Here is a 12,131-nt window from a genome sequence, read left to right on the forward strand (position 1 = left end):
AACAGCACTCTTTCTGGAGCATTAAAGCAAAATTATGAATTGTAGGCCCCCTGTGATCTCCCATCTTTCCAATGCAATTTAACTCCATCTCATCTTGAGATCTTGATGTGTTAGACATCCCCAACCAAGCAGGATATATGTATCTCCCCAAGGGACCATTAAACCAGAATGTATGTCTATTCAATATAAAAATAAATATTTCTATACATTACGCACATGTTCTATATCTATAGAAGCTAAATAACCAAGAACTGTATGCATAAAGTCATGTACTCTTATATGATATGACAAGATTGATTTACACTGGTAGCTATTAGAACTAGAATAGAAGTAACCCCATCAAGTGGCCAATAGGGTTGGAGAAACTAGCTGTTTCAACCCGTCGCATTAGAAAAAAAAAACTATTTCTGTTGATTTGGGCACATTGGAAAAAAAAAAACTATTTTGGTGTCTCCCCCTCTGATGGTGTCACCTGGTGTGGTCCGCACCCCCCACGCCCCCCTAGTGACGCACTGCCCATCAAGCCCCTTTTGTGAATAGAAGAGTTGACTTTTCAGTGGGGATCTGTTGTTGCATGAATGTAAGCCATACTGGGTTAGGGCATCTGCTAAGTAACTTTACACTGTCTGTTTTTGGAAAGTAAGTAAGTATAAGTAAGTAAATAAATCATTTTAAGTGTGTATAATAAAAACTAGTATTATAACTATATATATTATAATAATGTCATTAACTGAATTCCATAACTGAAGGGTCTGACAGATGATGTGACAATCGCTGCCCAAGTTTACTGGCTAGTTGCTAATAAGCTAGGTAACATTTTACAAAAAGATTTGATGTACGCAGAAGACAGGAACAACAATGAGTGTCACGGTTATGCGACATTTCATCACTTCTCGTGTTCATTGGTCTTATTGCTTTCTCCTGTGTTTGATTGTTTTATTGTGTGCACTTATTAAATAATTGTTTTCACTTGTGTCTCGTTATCTGTCTTGTTATTCTGTTGATTGTGCATTGTGTTCTCCTGTGTCTTGTTAGCCCCCTGTGTATTTAAGTTCTTTGTCTGCCTGAGTCGGGTACTGGATCCTACTGTTGTCTTCCTTCTGTGTGATCCCTGCGTTTCAAGTTTTTTCGAGTTCCCTGCAGTTTGAGTATTTTGAGTGTTTCGAGTTTACGTGCATGTTTTCCCGTTTCCAGTCTTTCTAGTGTTTCAAGTTCCTCGGCATGTTTTTCTGTTTCTAGTATTCTTGAGTTTTTTGGATTTTGCCCGTCGTGGCATAATTTTTGTTCCCTGTTTGATGTAAAGCCTTTTGTTTAAACCTACCTTTTGAGCCTCCTGCGTTTACTCTGCACTTGGGTCCTAACCCGCCAAAACCCTGACACAGAGAGTAAATAAATTGACTCAACGGTATGACATCATGTCACTTTGCTTGTTGTATGAGGCCTCTCATTTAAGAAATTTTTAAAAGACTGTTGAAAATTGGTTACATTTTCCTTTTGTTCGGAATCTTTATCACCATAGCGCTGGTCTGCCTTTTCATATCTTTAGCCTCAGTAATGGCTTTCATATGAACACATCATTTAGTTGTGAAATTCAATGCAGAGATTGTGCTCCACCTCAAATAAAATTAATTAATGAAAAAGGGCTTTCAGAATCAAACAGACTTAACCCTCTGGGTCTGAGGGTAAAATGAGGCACACTGGTGATTCTGACATTTGTGTAAATTTTATCAACTTTATATGCAGTGATTCCAAAGTGTTTCATATCTCTGTTTTCAGCACAAACTCAGCTACAATAATATGGCAGCAGTAAGTAGGTCATACTCATATGTGGATTGTAAATTGCTCTAAAAACACACAAACTGTAAACAGTAGTTTTGAACATGCACAGGAATGTTGTAATAAAACACACTAAACAATAGTGAATAAGGTTTTGGATCACTGAAATGTGTTCATCAGGGTCTTGGGTATCAAAAGATGACAAAATATTTTAGCAAATCCAATGAGAAATATAAAATAAATTGCTAAAAGTTAGTGTTGTGACTACTATTTTTCAAACCCAGGTGAGAATGGGAGGGCAAATGGCCTTTCTGTAATGAATATGCATTGGGAGGGAGGACTTGCCAGCTAAGTAGGCTACTCACACCTGGCCACATGCCTCCCCACCACTAAGACAAAGACTCAGTGAGCCATTTAGAAGACAGAAACAAAGACATCTTTTGATTTTAGAACATTTATTGAAGTAAACTGCATGGAAGATAAGATGAGACTGGTGTACTCTTGCAACGCCTGCGTGGCCTCTTAGCTAGTGGTGAACTAGGCTGTGTTTCCTGATCAACATCTCTGTAAATATAATAAAAACAAAATGGTTAGGAAATGTGAAATTAAATAAAACTTTATTTATATAGCACATTTCCTTCAACGGGTGAAAATTAAATTGGGATGGCAGGTATGCCATCCCACCAAGTTACGCCTTGGCGGGGGCATGCCCCATACCTATACAGCACCGAGAGTACCCCATTTCAACAGACAGATTTCATAAACAACTTCACATGTCCACACAATAAAGCCCCAAACTAAGGGGATTTTGTGTTTTCTCCTTCTTCTTCTTCTCTTTCTTCTTCTTCTTCTTCTTCTTCTCATTCTTATTTTTCCTGCCGCCTATCCCACTAACAACATGTCTCCCCATTGGACATTTCACTGACACCAGCCAAATCTTCACCTACACGACCCAAACAAAAACGCGCATACACACGCAAAATACCCATACCTTTTTACTCTGAAACATTTCCAGTTTAAACAGCTAGTCCACTTGTGGCCTAGTGGGCAAGGTTACAGTCTTGGGAACACGGGGTCGTAGGTTCAAGCCCAGCTAGGAACACGTTTCTTTAACCTGCTTCGACCATCACTAATAATTGTCTACTACTTATCAATTATTGCTTTTGCACCATATCTACCCGCCGTTCACCGAACGTATGCACTGCATTATGACGTACCGTCTGTACGTTCAGTTATTAACCGGCTACAATATTGCTAAGCCATATGGATTCAACGGGAGCTCTTCTGTGCTTACTGGCCTGTGTTCTTCTTTAAAACCACCGGCAGGTTTGCTAATGATATTTCACGCATTGCATAGCTATGGCATGGTGCTGCACTAACGAAGTCACAGACTGGTAAACGTCCGGTTTAAGGCTTGAATCCCGCCTCATTTCCTCTTTTACACTAACGTTTTCTTACGCTTATATTTGTTTTACCAAAACTTACTCACGGCCACCCATATGCATTTCATGACGGCAAATGTATTCCTTTTATTAAAAAGTTACACCAGTTCACCACTGTGCCATTTCTACTAACTATATTTCTTCACTTGGCTACCGTACAAAACCTTCTTATCAGCAAACGCCACGTTTCTACATTCATGTTACCTCGCCCTGTTCTCTATCTAGCCACATACAAACAATTACTACGTATGTACGTTCTGCAACTCCGCATTAAAACATTACATTCAAAATCATGATTCACTCATAATTATAACTACTAGCACTGAACATAAGAAAAACACATCAGTGTAATAGATTTCACACGTTATTTAACCCTCCACTTGAACAACTAATGTTCAATACAGACTGTTATATATACCATTTGATAAGGAAACTAAGCTCACTCATGGTCACTTCATTTACTTCGCACTATAGTCTGTGATCATGTCAACCTTCACCTACATGCCCATTCTGCTAAAAACATATTGTTTCAACTACGCAATTTCATCATTTCGCCTAATTTATCTCACACTGTTGTTATTTTCTCATATGCGTCTGCTCCTATTCTCCACTATCAACTTTTCCGGTTCTAGCTTAACATAACAGCAAAGAGGATTCCTACCTGCAGATAAGCCTATCAAAATGCCTTATAAACCTTACAAACACTAAAAGTGCATCTTCACGAAATAACAGACAACGGAGCAGGACAGAAGGGTACACAAGTTGCGACCTAGGCAGCTCTAATTCTACGGGCTTGCTGATTCTTTTGTCAATCAAGGCTCGTTGGATGCACATCAAATCCGTGAGTAGCCTACATACACTGGCCATATTTCACCTTTTCTGATGCGTTTACACTTACGCCACCACACCCTTTGTCACAGCCACTGTTTTACATATATAGCAAACCGAAACTGCTAAACGGTACACGCTCATCAGGCTGTACAAATTCACACAAGGATGGCCATAATCCACAACCGTTTCTTACAGGGTCCCTTCGCATTTCTCACTCTCGTAATAAAACGCTTTGCAAAAAGAAATATCTCATTTTTAAAAAAGTGACTTGAAAGAATTGAGGAAATATTGGGTAGCATTGCTTTGGAATATATGTTATTAAATTTCGGTGAGGCAAGATAGCCTATATTGTTTGTAGTACCGTAACTTGGCGTCATTTTGATATCAATACTTTTAATGGCAGGCCTGGATTTTGGCAGTCTGAATGAATGAGTTATAGACGGTGTATGTCTTGTATGTGTGAGTAACTTGGCATTTTTATACGTTGAAAACGTGTTTTTTATGAGATAACTTATACTTTGTCATGGATTGCAAACCTAATCCAAATATCATCCACAACAATGTTGGTGTGATTTGATGTAAGGGTACATCTGCAATAATGATTTGAACATTGCAATTTTGAAGTGGTCCTGTAGTGCCACCTTGGGCGGTAGGTGCACAAAATGTGGTACACATGATCTCCATTGGTCCCTTTTTAATTTGCATATATCCCAAAATTGAACAGTTGCTCCATTTACAGGAGGTATGGTCAAATATATTTCCCACAATTTTTTCTTGTTCATTTTTTCTTGGGCTGAGGGGGACGCTTGGAGGGAAGCTCTCTGAGGATTCCTGTCAAATGTTGTACAATTTGGTCTTCTGGAGCCTATGCAAATTAGTATTTTGCAAGTATCTGCCAAGATGCCATAATACAGCATCACACAACATGCCTGCACATGCTTGTTCACACTATGGTTATTAATCATCCCCTGAAGTATCATTGCAGTTGGTGGCCATAAGCATATTTTGGGACTTTTCAGCCATATTTGCTAAATTGAAAGTACATTATAAATTGCCAGCCATACCGGACATGCCTGCCACATTTCATAAGTTTTTGAGCATGGGAAAGGGGTGAAAATTTAGCATGAAGAAGAAGAAGAAGAAGAAGTATCCTAACAAAAACTATAACAAAACAAAATCTTCATTACTTGCTTCAAAATAAAATGAAATGAAGGAGGAATGGAGGAAAAGAGTAATGAACAATTGAAGAACGGAGTAAAGAAGGAAATAATGGAGGAAGGAATGGAAGGAACAGAGGAACTGGAGAAGAATTGGAGGGTGGATGGAAAGGAAGGAAAGAATGGAGGGAATAAGGAATGAAGGGGGACTGGAAGAGGTACGTCAGGAAGGGAGGGAAGGTGAGGATTGCTAATCACAGAATGAGGATAACACTGTTACAATTCATTCGATCAGAGTCTTTTTGCAATCCAACAGCATCATTTATAATTTTAGGTAGTTAATTTACTCACATTTTTAAAAAATTTTGCTATGCTAAAAGTGTTCCCTGCCCTGGCTGAAAGTCTCAATGTTTTCTTGTTAAATACTGAATTCTAATCCACTCAAGCTGTTCTGTCCTGATGTCCCTATATTATGGTTGTGTACAGTTATGTTCATCTAGGTTTACTCACTATATTCCTGTAGTTAGCTTAAAAAAAAAAAAAACGTAATAAATCTTAAAGCAAAACAAGGTCTTGCTGCTTTGTTTTCTGGATGCACATTCACATTTGATACTTAAGTACATTTAATATCAGGTACTTTTACTGAAGTAAAATTAGAATCCATGACTCACTTTTACTTGAGTCATTTTCCAGTAAGGTGTCTTTACATTAACTTTTGCTTTACTTTAAGCATGGGTTTTGGGTACTTTTCCCAATGCTGTGCAGTATACAGTCAATTATTGTAATAAAAGCTTTATATAGGGTTGAAGGAGAAAAAAAACACATCAACCTTCATTTCCCTTTAAATCAACAAATTATGATTATTATTATGATTATTATTATGATTATTATTATTATTATGCCACATAGAATGGCACTATGATGTACCAGTATTAACTTTTTTGAACCAGATCATATTTTTAATGATTGATATTGCAGTGGAGTAGTGTGTGGAATAATTGTGAGGAAACTGGGATTGTGACTCAGAGGTTCTAAGTTTCATTTCCAGGTGGTGCTCTTTCATGGTACTCTTGGGCAATGTACTTGAATTACTGCTTCAGAGAATGTGCAGCTGTATAAATGGATGAAATTTAAAGAATGTAAGCTATGTAATGTTATTCTGGATAACATGAAAATAAAATAAATAAGCAAATAGCAGCACCACCTATCAGCCAGTTCATGAAACTCACTCTCCCATCTCAAGTGAATAATGGTTTCATAAATCTGTTTTATCCCCCTAATATACCCCATGAAAAATGGTTATGAAATTCTTTAGATTAGTGAACTGGAATTGTTACATAAGCCCTCAACTGCAGGAAGCTCAGTTTCCCTTCCTTACAAATTTTAACCAAGCTTCTATGATAAACACAGAACTTGAACTAGGAATGAACCTATAGAGATAGATATCTACATTCAAGCTCTTTAAGATATAGAGCTTAAGTACAGCTAATGTTCTTTCAAAAAATGTGTCAAATTCACATCAGCACCACTTTAATGAGGTTATTGTGGATTATTCTGTATGCCTTTGCCTCCGTCTTGGCTGACTGACATTTAGCCACAATCTATACAGTCTCAGCAAGAAAGATTGAATGATTAACGCTATTCATATAGTTTTTTTCTTTAATGAGACAGTTAAAGAGGCCAGTCCCCTCTCTGAAGCCTGAGATGGCCAGCAACGTCTCACCAGTATCTGAGACTGTTCAAAAGCGTGAGCCAAACCATCAATCCTGGTCATTTAATTAGGCAGGCCTCCTGTCTCAAAAAACCCATCTCTAGGCTTTGAATACAGTGCACATGTTTGAATGAGAAAAATGGATTGAGAGAAAAAAGGAAAGAAAGGGAAAAAGAAATAGACCTTGGCATTGCTGGCATTTGTTTAGATGTGTGACCTTTTTACGCATTCCTAAAATCAAAGACCAGCTTTGGCTCTCCGAAAGCCAATTTAGCAAAAGGCCCAGATAGAAGGGGGAAAGGCCAAGGGAGTGAAGTTCGCGTTAGCTGACGCTCGTTGCACGTCTCCAGGAAAGGCATGTCAGCCAAATGAGCTGTTAGCCATGACATATTTGTGGAGGGATATCAGCAGAGGGGTAATGACTGGCTAACGGATGTACGCCCGTCGCGCAGGGCTGCAGTGTTCTGAATGTTCACTGCCATTACACACAGGCAGACATTGTTTCAATATGGTTTTTCATAACTACATTCATGATTTATGACCAGGATCACATCAATAAATATTTAAATAAATAAAACTTTACTTCTACTTTATTGTTATTTATTAACCATTTCTGAACAGAAAAATGTGTATGTCCATCCATCCATTGTCTATCCCGCTTATTCCTGAACAGGGTAGCAAGGGGTGCCAGAGCCGATCCCAGCAGGCATTGGGCAAGAGGTAATCATGCACAGGTCGCCTGAACAGGTCACCAATCCATCACAGGACACACACCATTCACTCACACACTCACACTTAGGGGCCATTTAGATTCTCCAATTAACCTAGCCTGCATGTCTTTGGTTTGAGACATTTGGAATACCCGGGGGAAACCCATGGAGACCAAGGGAGATCATAGATACTCCACACAGAAAAGCTCTGGTTGGGATTCAAACCCAGGACCTTCTTGCTTTCAAACCCAGGGCCCTCTAGCTTTTTCATTGCCATTTATTGACGTAATTTCATTTATTTTGTCATTCACAAGAAAAATGAGCTTCCTGTCCAAAACAAAAGCCACACGAGTAGGGATATTATTAACTATCCATAAAATAAAGAGTCTAGACTGTCAAGCTATATCCTCCAGTGAGAAATCCAATGAGACCTGGGGGCTATTTTGAAAATTGCATGCAATGTTTTAGTTCCACTAACGTTTTAGTTCGAACTAATGTCATGTATCTCAGTAAAGTCTAAGCAATAATACATAACAAGTACCAAGAAGACAGTGAATCACTTAAGAGAAGCTGTCATAAGAGAAGAAAAAAATGAAAGAAAAATAAATATGCTGGTTAGTAGAAGTGCGCCTTGTTATCTGCTACCTTGCTCATTGAGAAACCATTTGAAGTCTAAAAAAGTGAAAAGAATATTTCTGTTTTCCTGGGTGTCTGAAAACAGAAAAACAAGTCAATTCCAGGAAGTGAGCCCCTGATTTAAACATATCCTGAAGAAAGATACACTTTCACAAAAGAGCTCTGATTTGAGAGGTTCAAAGTGAATCTTTCTGATTTGTTGTTCATGCCTTGACAGTTTAGTCTATAAATTGGCCAGTTCCCAGTAACTCGTAAAACACTTTCAGACATCAAAGGGCAAGAAAGATTTCCAAGAATACGAGTTCGATCCCAAATGATCAGCCTCTTCAATAGCTGTATGGGATGTCAAAGCCAGTGGTGGAGGTTCTGTCTGATGATGACTTGAAGACGGCTGTTATTTGCAATACTTGAAGGAAATTGTGGTGGTGATACAAGCAAGGAATATGAATTAACTTCAAGAGAATTATTATCATGTTACTGACCTAATGCATTTCAGTTTTCTTAATTTTTATTATGGTTCACAAGATACCTTTTGATAGTGAAATATAATTGTGTGTATATAGTTAAATGCAAAAGTATTGGGACAGTGACACAATGTTGTTGAAACTACGGAACTTTTTGTATGCCGTCCCCCTAGTTCAGGGCATTATAATGTTTGGGACAAATGGCTTCACATGCATTTCTTTTTTGATGTTCTGTAAAATTCTGTGCCTAGCTTTGCAGATATTAATTGCTGTAGAACTATTTACAGCCCTCATTCTAAGAACATAGTTTTGCTCCTCTCTGCATTTGTTCAACTAATGCACACACATGGCTGAATTTCACAGGAAAGGCACCTGGAACAGGAAAATTTGAGTGTAAAAATGAAAGGGCAAATAGAATTTAACAAAACAAAAGAACTTAATTTATAAAATAATGTAGCCGTAGTAATAATAATAAAGTCCCAGAATTTTTGATGCTTTGTGTTTCATTTTACTTTTTGTGCTGTTGCATTTGTCTCCCGTACAGGTGGAGAGAATGACGTCATGGTCCCGTTGCGGAGATCCTGGTCAGAAGATGCACTGAAGAGGAGATGCACGCTGTTGCCAGACAATCTTGTTCAGGAGACGGACTCAAGTGGACATCGCCTGGCTACCAGACTGAGGGGTGCCTGTTGTTGAGGATGCAGAGGACCGTCGTGGAGCAGCATTACTAAAAAGATACAGTGCTTGGTAGATCACCAGCTGTAGCCTGTGTTACTTCTCAGTTATAGAAAAGGATTTTGGATAAGGTTGTAAAGTTGTAAAGATAGTCAGTGATTACCCCAATTCCTACTTCAGAACATCTTTGAGGGATTTGAGGACAGACTTTGAAAGGAGGACCATTTGCCACTCTGTCATGGGTTGCATCAAACCACTGGCTACCCTGCAACCTGGGGTATAACACTGAGCTTGTATCTATGCTTTTAGCAACTTTAGGATATATACAACTCCCTGTTGTGCTGTACAATAAACTTGTTTTTACATCTTACCTTGTGCTCTACTGGGTCTTCTTTGAAGTTGTGGTTCTTGTTATTGAGCTGACACTGGTTGGAAGTGGTGACAGATATGCCTCTCCACCAATCAGCACAAGGTTAGTCCTGTTATATTGTACCATCTGGAGTATGGGATATAATCACTAATTGTGCATCTTGGCCAAATGGTATATTTGCCTGGCTCATATATGATTACCTGCTCATCTCCCTGTTAATTGGCTGAGACTGCGCTCCTAGCTGTGACGGAGGCACTTGCCACTGCAAGAGCCTCACGCCTCTCCTCTGTCCTGATCCTTCTTGACCTGTCTGCAGCTTTCGACACGGTAAACCATAAAATACTCCTCTCCACCTTGGCTGGGATGGGAATCGCCGGGACTGCCCTGTCTTGGTTCACTTCCTATCTTGCAGATATGACCTACCAGGTCACCTGGAAGGGGTCTGCCTCTGCTTCTCATCCACTTGTTATGGGAGTGCCGCAGGGATCTGTACTGGGTCCTCTGCTGTTCTCCATATACACCAGATCTCTTGGTTCAGTTAATTCACATGGCTTCTCCTATCATTGTTATGCAGATGACACACAACTCTTCTTTTCTTTCCCCCCCTCGGCCACACAGGTCAATGATAAGATCTCTTCCTGCCTGGCTGACATCTCCACCTGGATGGCCAGCCACCATGTGAAGCTCAACCTCAACAAAACTGAGCTGCTCTTCTTCCCGTGCAAGACCTCCTTACTCAATCACGGTTGATGGCACCACAGTGACTGCCTCTCACTCTGCCAAGAGCTTGGGGGTGGTCCTGGATGACCAACTGGACCTCAAGGAGCATATCAAGGCAACATCACGGTCCTGCAGATTCCTTCTGTACAACATCAGAAGGATTCGACTATGCCTGACGACGCACTCCACCCAGCTGCTCGTCCAGGCTACGGTGACCTCTCGCCTTGATTACTGCAACTCTCTCCTTGCAAGCCTGCCAGCTTGTGCCATACAGCCACTACAGATGATTCAGAATGCCGCTGCCCGACTCATCTACAACCTTCCCAAATTCTCCCACGTCACTCCTCTGCTGCGATCACTCCACTGGCTACCGGTCGCCGCCAGGATCCGGTTCAAAGCCCTGACCCTTGCCTACACTGCTGCCAACAGGACAGCCCCCATCTACTTGCAGGACATGACTCAATTCTATGTGCCTGCTCGACCACTCCGCTCTGCGGCAGCAGGGCGGCTTGTAACCCCTCCCACCCGCCCAAAGGGATCACAGAGCTTCTCCACCCTAGCTCCCCAGTGGTGGAACGAACTCCCCGTCCCTCTCCAAACCTCCCCCTCACTACCCATCTTCCACCGTGGCCTGAAGACTCATCTCTTCAGACTATACCTAGACTAACCACCACCACGCTGTATATTTCACTCTTTTATTAGAACCCCCCCCCCCTTTTCATGACACTTGCTACATGTTGCCCCATCCCAGCACTTTTTTGATAATTTGTATTTGTCCTAATACTGTAGCTTATTCTTCTGCCTAGTTGGCTTTGCAGAGGTTAGGTCAGAATAGTGTTCAATGTGTGAACTGTGTTCTTGGCTAGAAATAGCTGTACAAAATAAGTATTGTACCTTACTGAACCTGTGTTTAGCAGTTGTCTATGACCATGAAATGCACTTTTTGTACGTCGCTTTGGATAAAAGCGTCTGCCAAATGAATGTAATGTAATGTAATGTAATGTAATTGTTTTGTCCTACACCAACTTGTGTTGAAAATGCAAATAGTTTTGTTTTTTTAGATAAAAAACTAGAAGAAATTTGCAACCAGAATGTGAGAAGAATCAGCGTCAAAGATTCAAGGTGTCATTAAACACATTTATCAGTGTGTTATTGTTCTCTCTCGCTCCGAGTGTGCAATTATGGTGCCATTATTAATAGAGCAGATTTCATTGTAATCTTAGCTCCCGCATGCTGTGTGCGATGAAAACACATTGTTCTTCAGTGCCAGAGGCAATGACAGGTGACCTTTGGCAGGGGGAGTGTTGGCACAGGGTGGTGTGATAACGGTAGGCTCACTGATTGAAGGTGAGGAAGCCCCCCCAGCTGTGAGCATCTCTGTCTGAGGCATGGCTACACTGTGAAAGACCTCGGGAGCCTCTAATTAGGCCAACAAAATGTGAAACTTTGCAGAACAGAGACATTGAGATAGAGAGAGAGAGAGGGAGGGAGGGAGGGAGGGGGAGAGAGAGAGAGAGAGAGATTATAAGTATATTATATTAGAGAGTATTATTATCTAACATTCTCACCAGCCTTCTGACCAAGCAGTTAACATCAGTACTGTTTTGCCTAATGTTTTGTTTTGATCTTTAAAAAATGA

At 40.3% G+C, this 12,131-nt stretch overlaps 1 long non-coding RNA gene across 1 annotated transcript; it reads left to right on the forward strand.

Annotated features, from left to right (window-relative positions):
• Positions 1-1,094: 1,094 nt before the first annotated feature.
• On the forward strand, positions 1,095-9,739 carry LOC135264490 (uncharacterized). The gene is made up of 3 exons (XR_010332703.1): positions 1,095-1,405; positions 7,591-7,637; positions 9,272-9,739. It is a non-coding gene; the product is annotated as an uncharacterized LOC135264490 (long non-coding RNA).
• Positions 9,740-12,131: the final 2,392 nt, after the last annotated feature.

The sequence above is a fragment of the Anguilla rostrata genome, chromosome 10 (genome assembly GCF_018555375.3).
Source record: "Anguilla rostrata isolate EN2019 chromosome 10, ASM1855537v3, whole genome shotgun sequence".
Lineage (NCBI taxonomy): Eukaryota > Metazoa > Chordata > Actinopteri > Anguilliformes > Anguillidae > Anguilla > Anguilla rostrata.